We start from the raw sequence: 22,624 nt of genomic DNA, 5'->3' as shown, positions 1-22,624 counted from the left end.
ATGCAATTGGCAACTCAGGAAATACGTTCTTGTTTCTTGTTTTGTTTCAAGTCTGGGATACGGTGGACGAGTCCTTATAACACACTTTTTAATCAAAATACTTGATAAAATCAGATTACTACATTAGATTGATTATAAGTCATTTAGTATGATCCTTTTAGTTCCAGGTGCATTTTCGGTCACATATATGCAAATCAGTTTATCCACTTTAATATAATGCAGCAATATGTCATCCATTCCCCAGTGCTTAATTTGTAAATAAAAACGTACCGGTGCCCATAGTCCTCCTCTTAAACATTGGGCGGCTGAAATTAAATGTGCGAACATCGAATACTGAGGCAGTGTAATCCTGAAGCCATCTCAGGCCTCTGCAATCCATTTACAGCCATTCTGTGATCCTTCAGCTCACTCCTGCAGCTTTCTGCCTTCTCACATTGTGACACTTTTTCGTTTTTCTCTTCCTCCGTCTTTCCATATGTGTCTTTTGAACCCAGTAAATGCTTGAGGCAGAAAAATAAGTGCCAGCAATCAAAAAGGAGTGCTGGTGAACCGCACTGGAAACCACAAGCACAAATTAAGCACTGCTATTCTCACTAGCTCTCAAGGGGGAGAACCTTAAAAACTTATCAGAAAATAAAGTACACTCTGGTACAAATTGAAAAAGGGCACTGAAGTAATACACCAAAAGGCATCCTTTCACTAATCATACCACGACCACAGAGGCATTCTACTACAAAAGATATTGTTACTCTGTCAGGTACTGCACAAAACATTTTTGATTCAAGCACCTTCGGCCTCATAAGGTCAGCAACTTGACATAGTTGTCCATTACCCTTAATGTACTCAAATGTCCAGTTCTGTCTTCCAAGGGACCTTGGAGTTTACTTTTTTAACTGTTCTGTTATCCAACCATTGCAACCCCACCCCTTTATCCCAAAACACCCACCCCCACATACCTCAGTTACCCACCATACTGCCAAAGCCAATAATAGCTCACTCACAGGCGAGACCTATTGACATAGCCAATGCTTGTTTTTATTGCTTTTTGCCAATGTTTGTTACAATGCGAGGGCCCGGCAGCTTCCACAACAATAAAATTTTACAAAAGTCATGTCAAAACATGACAGAATTGACAAAACAAAATGACTGGCCACCAATATTGGATCGATTAGCTTTGACAATACTTGTTTAGTTTCATGTTTCCCATAATCTTGTTGAAACTGGCTACACTGATTTTCCTTTCTGAATATTTTTTGGAAATACTAGCATCCATCAACATTTCACTAAATGATGCTACAAAGAAAATGTAGATTTTCCAAATGAATTATGTAGGAAAGTCTTAATTTTATTAATGACACAGAGGCGAGTATTATGCTATCTTTTCTTGCTTTTAATCGAATAGCAGCCACAGTCAAGAAACATTGAACCAATGTCAAGGGCAAGCGAGCAAGCAGCCAATGGGGAAAAAACAGACAATATCATACACCAGTCAAACACAGGCAGCTACATAAGGTATACCAATCTTGACCGCAAGCAGCCCTCTTTTCTTGTGCGAGAATAGTCATGAGAAAATATTAAACATTGGTAAAAATACATGCAATAATGCCAACAGCCAAAACTAGAGAGAAAAAAGTCTTGAATCCAGTCCAAATGGATGTCTGTAACAGTTCTGTCTGGAACATGCAGAGAAGGGTCCTTGGAAGAAACAGCCGACGTTAGAAAACTCCAGCCTGGAGAAACAAGATTATTAGGTGGAAGATGATGTTGCGTTTTCTGAGACTAAGGGAAGGAAGAGAGAAATAAACAGTTAATGAAATCCTGAGGCAGGATAATACTAACCTCCGTGTCTTTAATAAAATTAAGAGTTTCCTACATAATTTATTTGAAAAATCTACATTTTATGACAAGATCGGAGGCTCATATTATACTTTTTTAAAGCATATCAATAACCACAGACTATGCTGTATTAAAAGGTTTGCAACAGAAAGTGCAAAATATAGAATCATTAGACCAATCGGACGATCTCAGAATGTCCTCTAAACAGGAACCTGCCCAAAAGGCATTGGAAGCCATGGCACCCCGGGAGGAATTGGCTCCAAATTTAGAGGCGTCAATACCCGCTAGGGACATGACCCATTTAACCCATCGAGCTAGAGTGGGAGATGAAACAGGTTTGTGGGGTTTCCTGAAGGATATGAGGAGTTGGGTAACAGAGGACGTTCGGAGATGGAAAGTTCTACTTTCATAAAAGTTTAGACAATTTCCAACGCACAGTTTCGGTTGATTGGGGAAAAAAGGATAAAAGAAAGTAGAAATGTTAGTTTTAGTACGTCTTGTAACATTGAAAAGAATACCATTGGGGTGAAATGACAGGCTGAAGTATCGAAGGCCTTTACATCTGTAAGTTGCTTTATCAAAATCAAACATAATAACATCGTTAATTTAGCCGAGAGCATTTTGAAAGATAATGAATCATTATCAGGCCAGGACAAAAACAACTGTAAAACGAGATTAACATCCCATAATTCATTGTATTTAGGAATAGGAGGATTAGAGAATTTTACTCCCTTTAACAGATGGCATATTAGAAGGTGTTCACCAACAGGCTTGCCGTTAAGGAAAGGATGATTCATCGAAATGGCCGAACGATAGAGGTTGACTGTTCTATCAGATTTGCCTGAACTGGCTTGAGAAGCCAGAAAGTTAGCAATTAGAGAGATATCCACTGACAAGGCTTTGCAAGATTTTCCTAAGCACCAGCTAGACCAAATGGAGCAGGCTGATTTATATGCCTTCGTTGTGCCGGTAGCCCATAAGCCGAAACTCCTGGATAAGTAAGGGAAGACCTGTGACCTTCCAGGCTGAAAGATGAAGTGTGTTGTTGTGGACAAGGTTGTGAGGAAGACCCTGAGGGTTGAGAAGGAGATCGGGAAAGGAGGGGACGAGAATTGAGAAGTCCATAGGAGGGGAGGGTTCCAAACCTGTGATTGCCAGAAGGGAACCACCAAGATCAGAATGGCTTTTTGTCATCGCACTTGGGCGAGTACCATGTTGATCATCAGAAAAGGAGGGAAAGCGTAGTTTGTTGACTGGGACCAGTCCTGCAGAAAAGGCATCTGTTGCTAAGGCTAGGGATCCAGTCTCCTGCTGAAAAAGAGAGGAAGGTGGGAACTAGGCGGGACGCAAAGAGATCTATGTGTAGAGGACCCCATTTCTGTGAAAGGGCATGGAGGACAGGTGGATGAAATTTCCAATTGTTGGCATCGCACAAGTGGCGGAATACCAATCCACAACCGAGTTGCGATCTCCTGGTAGGTATTCTGGTTGAACTGATATTCTGTTCTGGAGGCAGAACTCCCAGAAACTTTTTGCTAGTTCTGCTAATGGTTTGGATTTGGTACCATCCAGATGACTGATGTACCTGACGGCAGAGATATTGTCCATCCGTAGAAGGATAGAGCAGTGAACTTTGTTCTTTGCAAAGCTTTTAATTGCAAACAAGCCTGCAAGCATATCTAACCAATTGATGTGCAATAAAGCCTCCTGTGGAGACCATGTACCTCCAGTCGATATAGGTCCACAACTTGCGCCACAACCTGTTGGGCTTGCATCGGATTCTAACACAAGATCTGGGGCTGACACAAAGGTAGGCTTGCCGTTCCAAGCATCCAGGTGATCTAGCCACCATTGAAGTTCTATACGGGATTCTTGATCCAGGGGGATGGATTCTGAGTAGGCAAGACCCCTGTGGAGGTGGCAAATTTTCAACCCCTGAAGGGCCCGATAGTGGAGAGATCCTGGAAAAATAGCTTGAATGGAAGAAGAAAGTAGACCTACAATCCTTGCAAGAGACCTAACGGAGAGAGAAGGAAAGTGTAAATATTGGGTTCTCTCTGATTTTATAGCATTTATTTTTGACTGGGGCAGATGAAGAGTAGCTTCTGTGTAGTTTACCAGAAAACCGAGAAACTCCATGACTCGAGAAGCAGTTAGAATAGACTTTTCTCTGTTTATTATAAAACCTAGGTTTGATAGAAGAGGTATAATGGATTTGTTTGTGAAGAGTATGAAGATTTTGACTCATTAAGAGGATGTCATCCAGGTAACTTATTAATCTGATGCCCTGAGCTCTGAGATGAGCCAGTGGAGAAGTGTGGCTCAATGTGGAGAAGTGTGGCTCAATGGTTAGAGCGGCAGACCCTGAAGCAGAGATCTGGCTCAAGACCAGGGTTCAAGTCCCGCTTCGGCAGGTCTTGGGCTCAATTCCCCTTGACCCGATAATTCTCGCCTCGGTGCCTAATCTAATTCACGGGTCCCACTCTGCAACTCTGGGCAATAGCTTGCTTAATCTCCACAACGGCCCCAACAACGCTTGGATGCCTGGCTTCACCCTGGGGGTGCTCAGGAGTGGGCGCCTCACAGGGAAAAGCCAGGAGGGGTTCCATAGCGGTATGAGTACAGCGCCTTGAGACCTTAACGGGTGAGTAGTGCGCTATACAAGTGCTAATTTACAATTTTACCACGGGTTCCATTAATTTGGTAAAACACCAGGGGGCTGATGACAGACCAAAAGGAAGAGAGGAGATTTTGATAAGTTTGATTCTGCCACTGAAATTGTAAGAATTTTCTGTGATGATGATGAATAAGAATAGTGAGGTAAGTATCTTGGAGACCATCCAATCGTTCGGAAGTAGAGCATCCCTGAGATGTAAGATAGTCTCCATTTTGAAATGTCGATACACCACAAATTAGTTGAACTGTTTTAGATTTATGACCAGCCTAATTTTCTTGTTCTTCTTTTGAACCAGGAAGATAGAACTTAGAAACCCCGTTGGATGTCGATGGGTTATTTGAATTGCGTGTTTGTGAAGGAGCATTTGAATTTCTTGTGAAATTAGGGAGGACATACTTAAGGAGAAAGTTAGGGGAAAGGGAAGAGATGTTTGAAAAGGTTTTTTGTAGAGTTCTATGGAATAGCCCTGAACTGTATTTAGATCCCACGGATCTGAGGTGATATTCTTCCATCTGTGGAGAAAATATTTTAAGCAACCCCCTACGGAAAGATGGCCAAAAGGAACACTTACTTGCTGGGTGATGGGATCTAAAGTTCGACTGATTTCAACCTCTGAACCCTCTTGTTATCGGGGGTAGAATTGCAGGTGATATTCTTGTTGGAAAGAATTTGAGGAGCTTTTTGAAACCTTGTGATCTGGTAAAGCAGCCGGTAAAGCGGCTCCTTCCTCTACCGGCCCTGGAAAAAACACGATTGTTGAAAACCTTAAGTGACTGTTGAGCCTAGTCCAGGGCAACAAACGTAGTGACATACCTGCTGAGTTCCTTGATGAAGGAATCTCCAAACAATAAGCCATCAGCTTTAGGTCCTGGACTAATAGCTAAGTTGGCAAATTTGGAATCCAGCTTGAGAAGTAACCCTTTGTGTCTCTAATGTGTTATGGCTGAGTTTGCATTGCCTAAGAGACAGAAAGCTCTTTGAACCCATAGAGAATTCCTTTGGATCTATAACATTATTCTCCGGTCTTGCAATTTCTCCCATGTCAAAAATACGGGAACGAGGACAAACGATATCCAACATTTTGTCTTGGCAGACAGACCAAGTTCTGTCAGCTCCTTTACAAAGGTATTTTCCGAATTTGGTAAAGAAGGTAATTATAGAAGGGTCAATAACTGGAGTAGAAGTTATGTGTAGGGGTAAATAAGGTCTAGGTCATTTGGAATGGAGTTTAGATCTGACTTGCTTGTCCAAAGGCAAATGTAGTTTTGCGATCAATCAAAAAAATTTATATAGTGCGCTACTCACCCGTGAGGGTCTCAAGGTGCTTGGTGGGGGTGGGGGCCAGAAGGGTACTGTTCAAACAGCCATGTTTTGAGGTTTTTTCTGAAGAGCAGGAGGTCTTTGGTTTTGCGGAGGTGGGTGGGGAGGGAGTTCCAGGTTTTGGGGGCGAGGTAGGAGAAGGACCTGTGGTGATGCGTTGGATGCGGGGGACTGTGGCTAGGGCGAGGTTGGCTGATCGGAGGTTGAGGGTGGGAATGTGAAAGTTCACTCTTTCGTTGAGGTATGTCGGGCCGGTGTTGTGGAGGGATTTGTGTGCGTGGATGAGGATCTTGAATGTGATTCTCTTGTTTATGGGGAGCCAGTGAAGGGTGAGGTGTGGTGAGTTTCTTTCGTGGCGGGGGAGGCCAAGGATGAGGCGCGCAGCTGTGTTCTGGATTCTCTGGAGTTTGGGTGTGAGTTTGAGTGTGGTGCCGGCATAGAGGGTGTCACCGTAGTCTAGTTTGCTGCTGATGAGTGCATAGGTGACTGTCTTCCTGGTCTCTGGGGGAATCCATTTGAAGGATTTTTTTTTAGAGTGCGGAGTGTGAGGAAGCCGGAGGAGGTAAGAGCATTGATTTGCTGTGTCATCGAGAGGGAGGGGTCCAGGATGATGCCGAGGTTGCGTGCGTGGTTTGCGGGGGTGGGTGCTGGTCCTAGGGCGGTGGGCCACCAGGAGTCGTCCCATATGGTTTTGTTGGGGCCGAAGATGATGATCTCGGTTTTGTTGGAGTTAAGCTTTAGGTGTTTAGTTGTCATCCAGTTGGCGGCGTCGAAGAGAGCTGCGTGTAGGTTGGTTTTGGTGGTGGTGGGGTTGCGGATGAGGGAGAGGATGAGTTGGGTGTCATCTGCGTAGGAGAGGATAGTGATAGTGAGGAGAGGGGACGCAGCGGATGGGGAAGTGGAATGGAGCAGGGAGAGACAATAGGAATGGAACAGGGAGGCGGGAGGGGCCGCAGGGGACGCAGTGGCTGGGGAAATGGAATGGAGCAGAGAGAGACAAAAGGAACGGAACGGTGAGGTGGAGGAGGGAGGCGGGAGGGGCCACAGGGGACACAGCGGCTGGGGAAGTGGAATGGAACAGGGAGAGACAAAAGGAACGGAATGGTGAGGGGGTGGCACTGGCCGGCGAAGCAGGGAGCGACCTGCCTGCTAATGCAGGGTCAAGGGTTGCTCCTCATTACCGCGCCGCGGCTTCCATAAAAGGGGGGAGGGAGGGAGTGGCAGCTGGGAGGAGGGAGAGCTGGATGAATGGGAAGGCTGGGGGGGTGGGGCCGCAGGGGAAGGCAGCAGCAGGAAAAAAGAGAGAAACAGAGGAGAGGTGGAGGAGGGAGGCGGGAGGGGCCGCAGCGGTTGGCGAAGTGGAATGGAACAGGGAGAGACAATAGGAACGGAACGGAACGGTGAGGTGCAGTGGCCGCAGGGGACGCAGCGGCTGGGGAAGTGTAATGGAGCAGGGAGAGACAAAAGGAACGGAACGGTGAGGTGGAGGAGGGAGGCGGGAGGGGACGCAGGGGACGCAGCGGCTGGGGAAGTGGAATGGAGCAGGGAGAGACAAAAGTAACGGAACGGTGAGGTGGTGGTGCTGGGCGGAAGAGTGGGGAGCGACCTGCCTGCTAATGCAGGGTCAAGGGTTGCTCCTCGTTACCGCGCCGCGGCTTCCATAAAAAGGGGGGAGGGAGGGAGGGAGTGGCAGCTGGGAGGAGGAAGGGCTGGACGAATGGGAAGGCTGGGGGGGGTGGGGCCGCAGGGGAAGGCAGCAGCGGGAAAAAAGAGAGAAACAGAGGACAGGTGGAGGAGGGAGGCGGGAGGGGCCACAGCGGCTGTGGAAGTGGAATGGAGCAGGGAGAGACAATAGAAATGGAACGGTGAGGTGGAGGAGGGAGGTGGGAGGGGCCGCAGGGGAAGTGGAATGGAGCAGGGAGAGACAAAAGGAATGGAATGGTGAGGTGGTGGCGCTGGGCGGGGGAGCGACCTTGCAGAGACATTGCAGTAATGTAATCTCCCACATGGTCTGAGGGTAGCCACTCCGTGGAGTTAGGATGGTGGTTCAATGTAGGGTCAAACATGGGATTGCCATCTGAGTCTAGAATTGTTTTGGAATCAGAAGGATCTGTCAAGAGAGAACATTTTTGATTTTTAGGAGGAGGACCAGACCAGAAATCTGAACTATGGGTGTCATCTGCATCCTCATCTGAATCAGGATCATCCAGATCATCATCTGTGTCTTTTATAGTAGAAATCACAATCTTTTGGGCAGGAGATAAATGTTTGTTTTTTACTTTCGTTTACTGCCCGAACTTTTCCCCTCCTGATTAGGAGGCCTGTGAGGAACGTCGTCCTCTATCAATTGTGAGGAAGACTCACCATCCAAAAGCGCAGAATTAGATTTAGATTAGGTATTTTGAGAAGCCACTGTGGCTTTGCGCTTTTTGCTTCCCCCCCCCCCCGATAGGGCCAGGTTAGACTGTGACATAAAAGATGACACAGTATTCTCAAATTGCTTGGAAACCTTGGTCATTGAGGCTGAAACCGCCTTGGCGACAGGATTGAATAAATGTATTTAAATTAATCTTAAACTCCTCTTCACTGTCATTAGATACATTTAAAAACGATAAAAAATCCATTTTGGTAAGGAAAAGGTTAAAAAAAATAAGGAGAGTGTTCTGGGAGGAGATTTCAGTGAGGAAGGGAGGGGCAAAATGTTGAAGCCGATGAAGAGAGGCGTGACAGGCCGAAGAAAAGGCTGCACTTTCACATGAAATACCAATGAAGTACTGTAGAGAGGCTATTACAACGCAGTTGGAGCTCCGTAATGAAGGGCCCCGCTGGAGTGGCAAAACGATTATTTTAAGGCGTGAGAAAGGAAAGAGCGCATAGACTACGCGCTCTGACAGAAAGTAGAAATGAATCATTAACAAGACGCGAGCGGTCATCAGGAGCCGTTAAGGCCAGCACCAATCAATCAATCAGGAATTTGTAAAGCGCACTACTCACCTCAGAGGGTCTCAAAGCGTGGGGGGGGGGGGGAAGAGGATGGTGCTGCTACTGCTCGAACAGCCAGGTCAACCAAGAGGTAACAGGTGGGGAGCCTGAAAACTTTAGAATAACGTCCCCAAGTGACGAAGAGCAAGAGGAAACTTTAATAAACCAGTAAATACTTGAACGAAATGCAGCTTGCACAATATGCGATGTAAGATAACATCTGGCATGTAATGGAAAATATATTTATCTTCACTGCGAGCAGCAAGAAGAGAGGGCTGCTTGTGGTCAAGACTGGTATACCTTACGTGTTTGATTGGTGTATGATATGTATGATATATTCAGTTTTTTTCCCCATTGGCTGCTTGTTCGCTTGCCCTTGGGATTGGTTCAATGTTTCTTGACTGTGGGCGCTAAGCAAGTAAAGATAGCATAATATGAGTCTCCGGTCTTGTCATAAAATTTAACAGTAATTTCGAAAAACATTTTTTCCCAGTTGCATTTTTTTCTGAATATTTCATTTTGAAAGCAAGGAATCAATCTTGCTTACAAGCTTCTGCAAATATTTGTATCTGATCAGAAACCATTCTGGGAATATTACACGTAGCCTCATATTGTTAAACTTTTCAAACATGTGTTTACACATTTTTCTTAGTGGAACCACTGTCAGTAGTGCAGTCTGAGCTTACAACATTTATTTAGAGCGCTAACCTTCATAATAAAAGTTTTACATCGACGACTCAGAAATACAAATTTCAGTAGTATTAACACAAGGACACACATTTTATCTCATCTGTGGACAGCTCCCTTCCCTGTAAACTGGCAACCAACGGATTTGTGCTGCAGGGGGTTACGTGTCCAAGGACATAATAAACATGAAAACGTGATGTCCTTGAACACAAACAATATGTCTTGGGCGTAGGGTTGTAGGAATTCCACACCCCTGCTGGATTATTTCTTATTTTATTTTTAACTTTTTTTCAGTTTTATATATCACAAACTCTACCCGAAGGTATTGGAGTGCTTTACATGAGTACAAGTTATGTTCCACACGGACACATTCATTTTCTTGGTAGGCATGAGAGATTAAGCAATTTGCCCAGAATCAAGAATTTTGAGCCAGTGCCCCGGTGTTATATTGGCAGTCAGACAGCAGTAGCTCCTAACTTAGCCTCATTGCCTTCCTTTAAAAGACTGCATGCTTTGGACTCCAGGTTCCAAGAGGACCTTGAGCGGAGTGAGAGCCAGGCATGCGGCTAGAGCTTTCAGTGGACTGCCCACCTCTAAGTAAATGTAGCATCGTTGTGTACTTGGCATACAAAGAAAACGTGCAGTATGACGCATGGTGGAAAAATACTTTTATCGGAGAGCAGGGCTGGCTTTTGTGCCTTGCGAGGGGTGCAAGCGCAACGGGCGCTGACCTCAGGGGGTGCTGTGTTTAGCAATAACGTCCAAAACTTGCAATTTAAAAGCACCTGCTGAAAAGTTCCTTGTGCATTTAGCTTTCAAGAAACAATGAAAATGTCAAGATAACTCTTGTGATTAATGTTCCTGCTAGACAGAGAGAGAGAGATGGGAGTTTTGCCTAGTGGCAGCTTTGACTCAACATAAAGTAGCATAGAGGGTTAATATGCCTGCTTCAAAAAACAGAACTATGGGGCATATTCAAGAAAAGTGGCGCTGCACATAGTGCAGCGCCACTTTTCTTGCACCCCTTAGCGCCCCCCTAATGCTACCATATGTGCGTCATATTTAAAATACAGTGCACCATGGCAATAGTTATATGACTAGTGTCAGACTTTTTTCTACGCTAGTCCGGCGTTTTGCAGGATTAGCGTCAAAAATGTTGACGCTAATCTTGCAAAGCACCCAAAAGCCCATTGTAACCAGTGGAAGCCTCCTTTTAATGCCTGCTCTGAGCAGGCTTTAAAAGTGCCAGAAAAAAATAGCACAAAGAAATCTAACAGATATCTTTGCGTCATTTTTTGGCCCCCCTAATGGGGGGATGCCCCCTTTGCATACATAATGTCTGGCGCAGGCATAATGTAGCACAAAGGGTTACAGCATTGCGCCTCTTTGTAAATATGGCGCAGTGTTTTTGGCCTTCTAACGCCACATTAGTGTAAAAAAATGACACTAATGTGGCGTTAGAATGGCACTAGGGGCGCTTAAGTATGCCCCTATGGCAATGCCTAATTTGTGCTTCTTGTTTCCGGTGCATAGCACCAGCACTTTTTCTTGAGGGCCAGTACTTATTTTTCTGCCTCAAGCATTTACTGCGAGAAAGAGACACATTAGGAAAGACGGAGTAAGAGAAAAACGAAAAAGCATCACAATGGGAAAGAGCAGAAATCTGCAGGAGTGAGCTGAAGGGGCAGGGAGTGCCTGTAATTGGATTTGAAGAGACCCGAGATGGCTTCAGGATTACTCTGCCTCTATATTCCTTGTTCACACATTTAATTGCAGCAGCCACTGCTCTATGGGGTATGTTGCGCCACTTTTCTTGCGCCCTTTAGCACCCCTCCCCCAACGCCACCATGTGTGCTTCATATTTAAAATACAGAGCAATCTGGTGGTAGTTAGGGGACTAGCGTCAGAATTTATGCTAGTCCAGCTCTTCGCAGGATTAGCATAGATAATGTTGACACTGGTCCTGGAAAGCACCCAGAGGCCCATTGTAACCAATGGAACCCTCCTTTTAATGTCTGCTCTGAGCAGGCGTTAAAAATGCTGGAAAAAAAATTACTCAAAGAAATCTGTCATATTTCTTTGCGCCATTTTTTTGGCCCTCCCTAACAGTAGAATGCCACATTTGCATATATTATGTCTGGCGCAGGCCTAATGTAGCGCAAAGGGTTACAACACTTTGTAAATATGGCACATCGTTTTTGGCCTTCTAACGCCACATTAGCTTAAAAATATTACACTAATGTGGCGTTAGAATGACATTAGGGGCTCTTAAATATGCCCCTATGGGACATATTTGAAAAAAGTGGCGCTGCACACAGTGCTGCACCACTTTTCTTGCACCCCTTAGCGCTCCCCTAACACCACCATGTGTGCGCTGTATTTAAAATATGGTGCTACATGACGTTAGTTAGGGGACTAGTGTCAGAATTGCTGATGCTAATCCTGCAAAGCACCCAACGGCCCATTGCAACCAACAGACGCATCCTTTTAAGGCCTGCTCAGAGCAGGCGTTCAAAGTGCCAGACAAAAAGTGACACAAAGAAATCTGTCATATTTCTTTGCGCCATTTTTTGGCCCTCCCGAACAGTAGAATGCCACATTTGCATACATTATGCCTGGCGCAGGCATAATGTAGCACAAAGTGATCACAGTGGCGCAATGCATGCATTGCACCACTTTGTAAAAATGGCACGGTGTTTTTGGCCTTCTAACGCGACATTAGCATTAAAAAAATGACGCTAATGTGGCGTTAGAATGGCGCTAGGGGCTCTTAAATATGTCCCTATATTTTATGTGGCTAGCTGAGTGGATCTGTAAAGGCAGCCTTTGCAAGTGCTTTAAAACACATGAATGTATGTGAAAGGGGAGCGATGGAAAGATGAGGGGCCCATTTGCCGGTTGGTAGTGAGTGAAACCGAGGGCGCCACCAGTTCTAAAGCCGTTCCTGTCGGAGAGCACAGTACACCTTACCGAACTCGCCTAAAACTCCTGCCAGAAAACTCGGGAGTCCTCAAGTGTCAAAGGTCCACGTGTGAGCAGTTCTGCTGGCCAATGCATTTTTTTCTTTGCAATCTGTCTCTTACAGACCTGTTTTTTTTTTTTTTAATAAAGGGATTAGAAGGGCTACCGATCACAGAATGCAAAGTAAAACATGGACTGGGTGCGCCGCACGCATGGAACTAGGAAAGCGCAGAGCTCTGGGCAGGGGCGAGACGGTGGGAGTAAGTATTTCTGCAGGTGATAAACAGGGCGCCGCTTACCTAACACTTGCAGAGCGCTCCTTGGGCACTGTTGATGTTCGGACCTCCTCGGCTCCTGCGAGCAGACTACTCCTAGCCTGGATAACCCTTCGGCTTCTGCTGATGACGGGAAAACTGACGATTGTGAGAAACAGTTTAGTTGCCGCTGCCTGCCAGAGTCAAACTAAGAAGTTATGCAATAGTTGGTAGGTATTCCACCGCAAACGACAGTATACTTCGGAACCCTGCACTATTGATCTTCTGTAGCCCCGCCCACTAAAGGAGAGATCACGTCGGTACTGCTGCGAGAAAACCAGACAGAAGCAGCGGATCACCGAGCAGAGCAGCTGTTAGAAATACATATATATAATTGCTACGGTAAGGACAGACACCAGGGGCTCTGAAAAGGTTTGAAGGTTTTCTGTTTATCTTGCCGTCATCTCTGACTACGTGCAGCACTGATAGCCTTAAAATAATTTAAAATACTTGTAAGGGAAAAGAATCCAATAGAGGGAAATGGAGAAAAATGTTGGCAGAGACAAGTCCTAAAAAAAGCAGTGAGGGACTATAACATTCTCTAGCATGCGCGTCAAGAATTTTCACACAGCAGCCAATAAAAAAAAGTAACTTTTATAAAACTACAATACCCATAATGTCCACACATGACATCATCCTTTACCAATCACGGCACACTAATATGTATAAAGCAGCGAGGAACCATTAATCGTCCTCTTTCCAACAAGCATATCAACCAGGAAAAGGGTCCCACAGTGAATTTGAATTCTATGTCAGGACCGGAGGCTCAGATTATGCTTCTCTTTACATGCTTTATTTAACACAGCAGCCAATGAAAACCATGGAAAACAAAATACTACATATCCCAATAACAGATATGTCACGTGATAACCATAGAGGAGGAAGCCTATAAAGTGTTGCTTCACACCCAATCACTCCTCTTTCTTTGCTGCTTCGCAGCCAGTTAAGTGCTTCTTATATTATTTTACATGTGGTTGTATTATTCTGTTGGTGTTGGGAGCGGTTTTTCCCTCCCAGCCGCTCGGCTCGCTTTTTACTTGGTGGAGTGGGAGCAGGGGAGCGAGGACTCGCGCGTCTCCGCGCAGTCCTCTTTTTATGGGCGGTTATTTTAGGCATTTTTTATTACCACGCTGTTCAGCACGAGTCCCGTCCGGCCAGAGCCCACGCAGCAGCCCGTGTTGCGCGTCTCTGTGCCGGCCTAGGAAAGTGCTTCATCGTGCCCTGAAGGCAAGAAATCTTCCTGCGCTTCTAGTGGAGTCGCTGAGAAGTTTACTTTGCCCCAGGGGGCTGATTGGATTGCGCTCACGTCCTGAGTGTTCCTGGAGCCGGGCCCAGCTTATTGTTCTCTCCCCAGGGGCCTGATTAATGAGTGCTCTTTCCGGAGCCTCTCTACAAACATCTGCAACTTTCTCCTCCCCAGGGGCCTAATTAATGAGCGCTCGCGCAAGAACGTCTCCTGTATGAACTTAAAGTTTTGATTGGTGACTTTCCTCAGTAATATTTAATATATTTACTGGCTCATTGTTGGAGCATTTTTTTGTTACAAACTCAATCAGTTTTTCTTACCGGCTAAGCTCCCCATCTACACCCCAGTGCTTGTACTCTGGGGTTGCAATACATTCCTACACAGGCTGGGCCTGCACTAAGGGTGTTTTTTAGAATCACAGGGCAGCTCCTTCCACGTACTAATAAAAAAATGTTGCTTTTTGGTCTTTTATTTCTGTTATTATTAATACTGCTCCTTTGGGGCTCATCTGCTGTTTTACAGTATGGCTGGCTATGAAGACCAAGCCGAAGATGTGTATTATCTGGATGAACCGGCTGGTTCCTTTGAACAAGACTTGGTGTATGCTCTTGACGCACTGTTAATCAAGCTTTAGCCCAAGCTATCCAGCCCATTAAGCACCAGCTTTTTGGATTTGTGGAACAACAAGGCTGAGTAGCCCCGTCGGGCATCCAACCCATTGGGGAACCTCCCCTTCCGGCGAACACCCAAGCCTCTAAGCAGAATACTAATCTGCATTCTGCGGACCTTGAATCCCTTATCAGGAATATGGCAAGGGAGCATGGTTATAATTCAGGCTCTCATAAGAAACTGTAAGTGACCCAGCTTCTTCTTCTTCTGATCAATCCTCCGAGCAGGGAGATGATCCCCCTCACAAATGCAAGGACAAAGTTCATCATCAGGAGGCACCTACTCCCAAGGTCATGACATTCGAGCCGGAAGACATTGTGCATCCCAGGCTTCGCTTTGGTTGCCACCTCCTGAAGTGGCGGATTATGTGGAATCCCACATTAGGCATAGTTTTGACAAGGAGGTTCGCTCTAGGCTGAGGTCTGAATGCCCCAGACCGGATTTTCCCTCAAAGGTAACTGAGACCCCTGAACTAGACCCTACTCTAGTCACTTTTCTCAAGAAGTCTGCAAAAGACCCTAAGAAGGGTATAGATCGTGCCTGGCACGGATGTCAGGATAAGCTCTTGGACGTTTCAGGTCCATTAACAAAGATCTTGGAGTTGGCTTTTCAGGCCAAGGAGTCAGGTGAGCCCATCAACCCTGACATTCTTGTGGGTTGGGCTCAAAGAGCACTTTGTTTCTTGGGCAATGCCAATTGCGCCATATTTTCTGAGCGTCGCAGATCTGAGTTGATGAAGTTAGACCCCAAATTGGCAGATCTTGCTTCCTCTGAATCGGGCCCCGTGGCTCAGGGTTTGCTGTTTGGTTCCCCCTTCCTAAAGGAGCTTTCTAAGTTTGTTTTGTACTTACGCCAGTCTGGAAAAGGCACAAGGATCAATCGGAAGAGTGCTACGTCCACTTTTTAGAGGGGCCGGACGCTACAGAGGGTGTGCCTTCGGCTGTTTCAACCAGCAAGGCCCTCAACGTGGTTACTATCATCAAGGAAGAGGCAGGTTTCAGGAGTATGACTCCTCCTCTTCTACCTTCTATCCATCGAGACCAAGAGCTGGTCGGGGCAGATTCCGCAGGGGAAGATCCAAAGGCCATCAATCTTTCTCCCAGGAGTCGGGAGCCACAGGTGAGCTTGGTTGTAAGTTCAGATGTAATGTTGGGGGGCAGAACTCATAGGTTTCTGCAAGCATGGCGTCTTATCTCTTCGGATGCTTTGGTCTTAGAGACCGTGCAGGGGTTCAAACTAGAATTTTACGAGTCCCCGTCTCAGCTGTGCCCTCCCAGGTCAACATATTTTTCCCTTCTAGATCGCAATTTCATTTCGGCAGAAATATCGGCTTTGGTAAAGAAGGGCGCCGTCGTCAAGGCACTGCGTCACCCTTCAGGGTTTGTCAGTCCAGTGTTTCTTGTGGACAAGAAAGGAGGCTGATCTTGCCTGGTTCTAAACTTAAAAGACTTCAACGTTTTTTTACTGTATCGTCATTTCAAAATGGAGGGCATTCATTTGTTGAGAGACATTCTCCAAGAGGGAGACTGGATGGTCCCTCTAGATCTAAAGGACGCTTACCTGACCATTCCTATATTTCCTCCTCATCGGAGATTTCTTCAATTCCAGTGGGAGACCGAGTATTACGAATACAAGATTCTTCCCTTTGGCCTGTCTTCTGCCCCCTGGTGTTTCACGAAGTTGATGCGTCCAGTGGTGGAATTCCTTCGTTCTCAAGGGGTTCGACTAATAATTTACCTAGACGATATCCTGATCATGGCCCAGACTCAAGTCCTGCTACTTTCTCATCTGGAATGCACAGTGTCTCTGCTTCAGAACCTGGGTTTCATAATCAATTCCCAGAAGTCCATCTGTCTCAACAAATGGATTTTCTGGGTTTCCAGATAGACCCGGTACAGTCTCAGTTGCTTCTTCCCCCAAGCAAGATTCATTCGATCAAGAGAGAGTTGAGGTCTCTGTTATCCAGACAGACTGTATCATTGAGGGGGATTGCCCACATGGTGGGCCTGCTTTCTTCTTCGATTCAAGCAGTTTTTCCGGGCCCTCTTCATTACGGAGCCCTTCAACGTTTAAAGATCTCCCATCTTCAAAGAGGTCTCAGTTATGCGGATCAGGTGCTCCTTTCCGAGGAATCTCGTGCAGAGATGAATTGGTGGTTGGAGCATATGGAAGCCTGGAACGGCAGAGCTATTTTCAGTTCTCTCCCGGATGTAGTGAAAGAGTCCGATGCCAGTCGTTGGGGCTGGGGAGCCCGTTGCGGATCTGTGTCCAAGGGGGGCAGATGGTCCAACACGGAGCTGAATCTCCACATCAATTGTTTGGAACTCCTAGCAGGTTCTTTTGCGATCAGGAGTCTCTCCCCTCTCAGGGCGAACTGTTGAGTTCTCCTTCGCATGGACAATATCTCGGCGATGAGATATGTCAACAAGTTGGGGGGAACTCGTTGCTGCATTTTGGCGGAGATAGCCAAGGAATTTTGGCACTTTTTCCGTCAGCACAGGATTTCAGTCATTGCGGAGTACCTCCCAGGGGCCAGCAACTTGGTGGCCGACTGGAACTCGCGACACCTGAGAGATTACAGCCATTGGAGGCTTCACCCCAGAGTTTTCCGAGCACTTTCTGCTCAGTGGGGTCCTTTCTCAATAGACCTGTTTGTGTCTCACCTCAATTGGCAGACCAGACGTGAGGCTCCTGCGACCTGGGAGCATAATATGTCATAATCTGTGACAGATTGCGTCCAAATTAATCTTGGAATGGTGCAGCCTGCTTCACTGAGACTCTGCGGTCAGGGACGACAGGCGAACTGGCGCTGTGAGGCTGTGGTGGCCCCAAAAACAAAAACAGAGCAGCCTCGCCGGATGACTAAGTTGGCGGACATGGGGAGTCTAGGCCACTGCTGAAGGCGGCGTGTGATACCTGGTGCAATGAGATCAGAGCAGAGACGGGAGTGGCTTCTGGATGGAGTTGGCAAAGCGAGACAGACACATCAAAGGGGGACACTGCGGAAGGATAACGACAGACGCCCAGGAGAACAGCTAAGTAACCTCACGGTTCCGGCACATATCGGCGCAGGTTGGTCTGGCGCTGGCAGGCCGAGATAATCTGCTTCTATACCCGGTCTGGGGAGAGACCCAATTATAACCAGCAACAGCCAAGGAGGTAGAGTGGAGACAAGCATTTAATTTTGAGTACGCGACTTAAACTACACAGTAAATAAATGTAAGGTGTCCCCTTTACATGACGGTGAAAGCGCAAAACGATTCCATGCATATACAGAAGCTGGGTGCCCACATGATCAGCAGATAACCATTATGCGACACGATCTTTGCAGAATACAGTGAATATTTTGCTGGATTAGCACTACTTGTATGAAGGCATCACCACTGAAGACAAGGGTTTGGCAAAGAGGCTGTGCTGCCCAAATGCACTATGGTATAAGAGAATAAGCTCCAGTTAAACCATCTGACCAAGCCCCACTGAGTGGGCAGGTTATATCATTGCCAATATGGGGAAAACTGAGAGGAGACAAGCCAAGCTGCAATTTGAACAGCACAAAACAGTAAGACATGTGCACAAAAATGCACTGGACAGTGAAGATCGGTCAACAGATACCTCCCAAGAAGAGATAGATATGAAAACACAAGTTGCGATGAAGGGAAGTCTAGCTTCGATCGAATCGAAAATTGACTCTGTGTGCTCTAGGCTTGATGTGATGGCACAAAAACTGGAGAAACATGATGGAAGGCTGCAAGAAGGCAAGCAGCGAATATCGCAGATTGAAGACTCTGGTAACTCGCAAAAAGCGCAGCTCTCAAATATGGACAAAGTGCTAAAACTCATACCCACAAAAAGGAAGATTTAGAAGCGTGTTCAAGGTGCAACAACCTGCGAATCATGGGAATACCTGAGTCAACAAATACAGGACATAAGGAGGACTATGTGGAGAAGCTCCTGTTTGCGCTATTTGACAATGAATCCTTCTCTAAAGTATTTGTGGTGGAGAGAGCAGATGGATCGCTTGCAAAACGACCTCCTCCAGGGGCCACTGTATGCCTAATCATAGCGAGACTCCTGAACTACAAGGACAGACACAGCACTAAGACTAGCACGAGAACATCATATGCTGAGCTTTGAAGGAAATGCAATATCTATCTACCTGGACTTTATTCCTATGGTGCAGGAAACCAGACGAAAGTACACAACCGTGAAACAGAAACTACACCAGGCACAGATTCCATATGGAATGCTGTATCCTGCCCGATTAAGAGTCAGCTATAAGGGGAAAGATTGAATAATCGCAAACCTGCAGCAGGCCAGCTATAAGGGGAAATATTGAATAATCACAAACCTGCAGCAGGCCCAGGACTTTCTACGAAACATGGATATAGACACCCACAAAAAAGATTCCTAAGAAACACAACCTAGGCCGGTATTGCCTACCTCGACATAGACTGACAGCAATTATGAGGCCTTACTACAGGGTCACATATTTACGCTTGCCATATCCTGAGCTGCAGGCCACGAAGGACTAGAATGCCGCTACACAATGTTCAGTTATGAGAAATCTGCTAATGTTATCAACCACACCCAGGTACCCCTTATGTAAATGAGGGTATCTCAGTCTAGCAATTGGAAGCCCCCACAGGTTACCCCTCTGTGTTTGTTAAACTTACTGTGCTAATTTGATAAGGAAGGTTGACGGTAAGGGAAGGACAACATATACATGCCAGAATTGGGCCGTCAGAGCAGGAGGTGGGTGGGACAGGGGACAATGTATGAAGTTGTATGTTTTATTCTTAATATACAAGGAACACGACTGAAATGTATGCATAGACACAAGGATGGAGCAAGTGATCATTTAACATGGTATCAGTTCCATGCGACATGTGAATAACCAACACATAGCCAGCACAAGTAACACCCACCCGGTTGAAGACATTGAGATGCTTGACATGGAATATATGAGGCCTGGGGACCCTAGGAAACGCAGACATATCTTAGCATATCTGGAAAGACATAACATAAACATAGCACTACTGCAAGAGACGCACTTCACGCCATCTCAGAGACCAACATTTGCTGCAAAATGGGCTGCATACAGGCAGTACTCTGCCTACTCTTTCTTTGCTCTTGGCATCATCACAATTATACGGATCCCTTTCGCCTCCAGGCTGCTAGTAACGATGAACACGGACGCTACCCCATTATTTGGGGCAATCTTGGGTCCCGCCATGGAATTATACCCAATTGTTATGGGTCGAATACAGTCAATCCAGCCTTTTCTGGTAAGGTTTGGGGTCTCATAGTGGAATTGGCCCAGGTATGGTGATCTGGGGTGGAGATTTCAATGTAGCATTAAACGATGCACAAGACAGATCAGGCCCATCATCCACCACAAGCAACACTGCCAAACACTTCAAATACATAATGACAGACCACTTTGATTGACCCCTGGAGGATGCTCAACCGGGAAACCAGAGAGAGTACGTTCCATTCTGATGTACACAATAGCTGGTCCGCCATAGATTCCCAGATTATAGCCAAGATGATGGCGTGAAGGAAGTAAGACACCTTGCAAGAACATACTCTGATCACTCTCCAGTGCTATTGGTCTTAAATTGGCCTACAGGAGCTGGCAGTGGAGCCTACTGGTGACTGCACACATAGGGCCTACTGGATGCTATGTTTCAGGGGGGTTGAAGCAGGAAATCGAAGAATTTTTTTCAAAGAAATATTGGCTGTATATCCTCCATTGGTGTAGTGTGGGAGGCCTTCAAGGTCACAACAGACCTTCAAAGGATGGAATCTAAACTGACTCAGATTGAGTCATAACTGGTGACCGTGACCTCTGCTGATGCGCTAATTAGATTAAGAGACACATTATCTGAATACAAAGAGGTGGCGGAGAGGAAGCGGCTACATAGGGGTAAATACGCAAGAGCCCGAGCATATGGTGAAGGGGAGAGGCCAGCGCGGACGCTCGCTACTATGACACGTCAATCCTCCATGTTGCACACCATTCTAGAGATAAAGACACGAGAGAGACACAAATGCCGCTACACCTAGAGTATCCAGGGCACCTTGCATGCTACTATGAGAAGGTTTATAGCACGCGCAGGCAGCAGCGGGCAGAATTTGACGAGTAGCTGGATAAGGTAGTACTGGGCTGGCTGGGCAACACCCAGCAAGAGTTCCTAGCTGTAGATCTAAGCGAAGATGAAATAAGGGAAGCAAATATGCAGCTGCAGTCAGGGACAGCCCCTGGCCCGGATAGCCTCCCAGCAGAATTTTATAAGTACTATGTTGTGGGTTATGAGGAAATAAGGCAGGTGATTTATCTTTATTTAACTTGTCTGAGGTGGGGAACAGGAAGTTCCTAAGCTTTTTTCCTCTCTTCTGTCCCTTTAGGTCATATCCTGGGTCTTCACCCTTCCTGATTGGCTTCCGTGACAAGGGATCATGGTTAAGATCTTGCCTGGTCCCCCTCGGAGCAAAGAAACATGGACTTGTCTCAGGTAAGTGGTTCTAATTTTTTAGTATGGGGATTTGGGTCACCGGGGAGGTGCTCATGGAGGTATGTGGGGTATGTACTTCAATAGCGTTTATAGTTGAGGGGGTCATTTAAAAAGTGCTCTTGAATGCTCTTCCGCCACCACCAATCCGGGTAACTCTAGGTTTGTTTTCCCCCTGAATGACCCCTTATCCCCCCTCTCCCTCCCCTCACTACTCACGAATAATGTTTTTTTTCTTTAAATACAGCTGTACCTTGTTTAGCCACGTTCCTCCAGGAATGTGGCATGGCTGTTGCGTGGTGTCTCTCTCTCCTTTTTGGTCTGCACTGCTGTCTGTCTTTGTCTCTTGTCTTTGCTCCGCTCTCGGCCATTGCTGTGGTTCTGGTTTCTCCTTGGCTGGTCCTGCGTTTCCTCCTTCTGCGTCTTTTTACTTCTCGTTCTCCCTCGCTTTGCGCTTGGGTCTCCACCAACTTCTCCGCCTCCGCTTTACGATGTTCTTCCGAGGTCACACCCCGGAACCACTCCTCTTTTTCTCTGCATCGTGCCCCTGCTTCGTGCCCCTAGGGTGCCTTACAGAGGGCTCCTCTTCAGTTGCGTCATGACCCTGGTCAGTGTTTGTAACTGGATTTCCGTTACAGCCTACATTGACTTGCTGATCCCTGTTTTAGGAAGTGTGTATGAGGAATTCAAGGAGGCAGGTATACTCCCGTCAACTATGAGTGAGGCGCTGATAATTGCCCTGCTAAAGCCTGGGAAACCGCAGGAAGAATGTGACTCTTATAGGTCCTTGTCACTTATAAACCGCAATGTTACAATTTTGGCCAAAGTACTGGCCAATCGCCTCTCCCTACTTCTCCCCTTCTTGATCCGACCGGACCAATCTGGGTTCATTCCAGGAAGATCTACCTCGCACAATTTGCGTACACTATTTGCAATGATAGATCACATTGATCCAACACTAGACGCAGTAGCAATATTTCTTAATGCCACCAAGGCGTTCGATTCCCTTGAGTGGAGGGTAGCCCATTTATATTCCCAACCCATGGCCAGAGTGCACATAAATGGATCACACACAGAACCAATCATTATATCTAGAGGCACAAGGCAGGGGTCTCCACTGTCGCCACTTATCTGCGCTAGCTGTCGGACTGTGGGCAGCCAAGTTAAGACAGCCACACCGGGTCTATGCTCTTCGATACCCATTGAGACACTTGCTCAGTGAGAATGACATCACACTATGGGGGTCATTCTGACCCTGGCGGCCGGTGACCGCCAGGGTCACCGACCACGGGAGCACCGCCAACAGGCTGGCGGTGCTCACGAGGGCATTCTGACCGCGGCGGTTCAGCCGCGGTCAGAAAGGGTAAACCGGCGGTCTCCCGCCGGTTTACCACTGCCCTACAGAATCCTCCATGGCTGC

General features: G+C 46.5%; 1 protein-coding gene and 1 long non-coding RNA gene across 4 annotated transcripts in view; one reads left to right on the top strand and one right to left on the bottom strand.

Moving 5' to 3' along the window:
- The window catches only part of LOC138299676 (dehydrogenase/reductase SDR family member 1-like), a 235,436-nt gene extending 222,412 nt beyond the window's left edge, over positions 1 to 13,024 (bottom strand). Inside the window, exon 1 of one of the 2 annotated variants that reach the window (XM_069238149.1) lies at positions 12,763 to 13,024. The gene's annotated coding sequence lies outside the window, so the exon portion shown is untranslated. Of the gene's footprint in view, positions 1 to 12,472; positions 12,579 to 12,762 lie in introns of those variants that run through there. The other variant, XM_069238150.1, reaches the window with a different exon arrangement.
- The window catches only part of LOC138299677 (uncharacterized), a 41,098-nt gene continuing 31,163 nt past the window's right edge, over positions 12,690 to 22,624 (top strand). For both annotated transcript variants that reach the window (XR_011204808.1, XR_011204807.1), the window contains exons 1-2: positions 12,690 to 12,723; positions 21,101 to 21,207. This is a non-coding gene — a long non-coding RNA (uncharacterized lncRNA). The remainder of the gene's footprint in view (positions 12,724 to 21,100; positions 21,208 to 22,624) is intronic.

Source organism: Pleurodeles waltl, chromosome 6 (genome assembly GCF_031143425.1).
Source record: "Pleurodeles waltl isolate 20211129_DDA chromosome 6, aPleWal1.hap1.20221129, whole genome shotgun sequence".
Classification (NCBI taxonomy): Eukaryota; Metazoa; Chordata; class Amphibia; order Caudata; family Salamandridae; genus Pleurodeles; species Pleurodeles waltl.
This window is presented reverse-complemented; position numbering and strand designations above follow the sequence as displayed.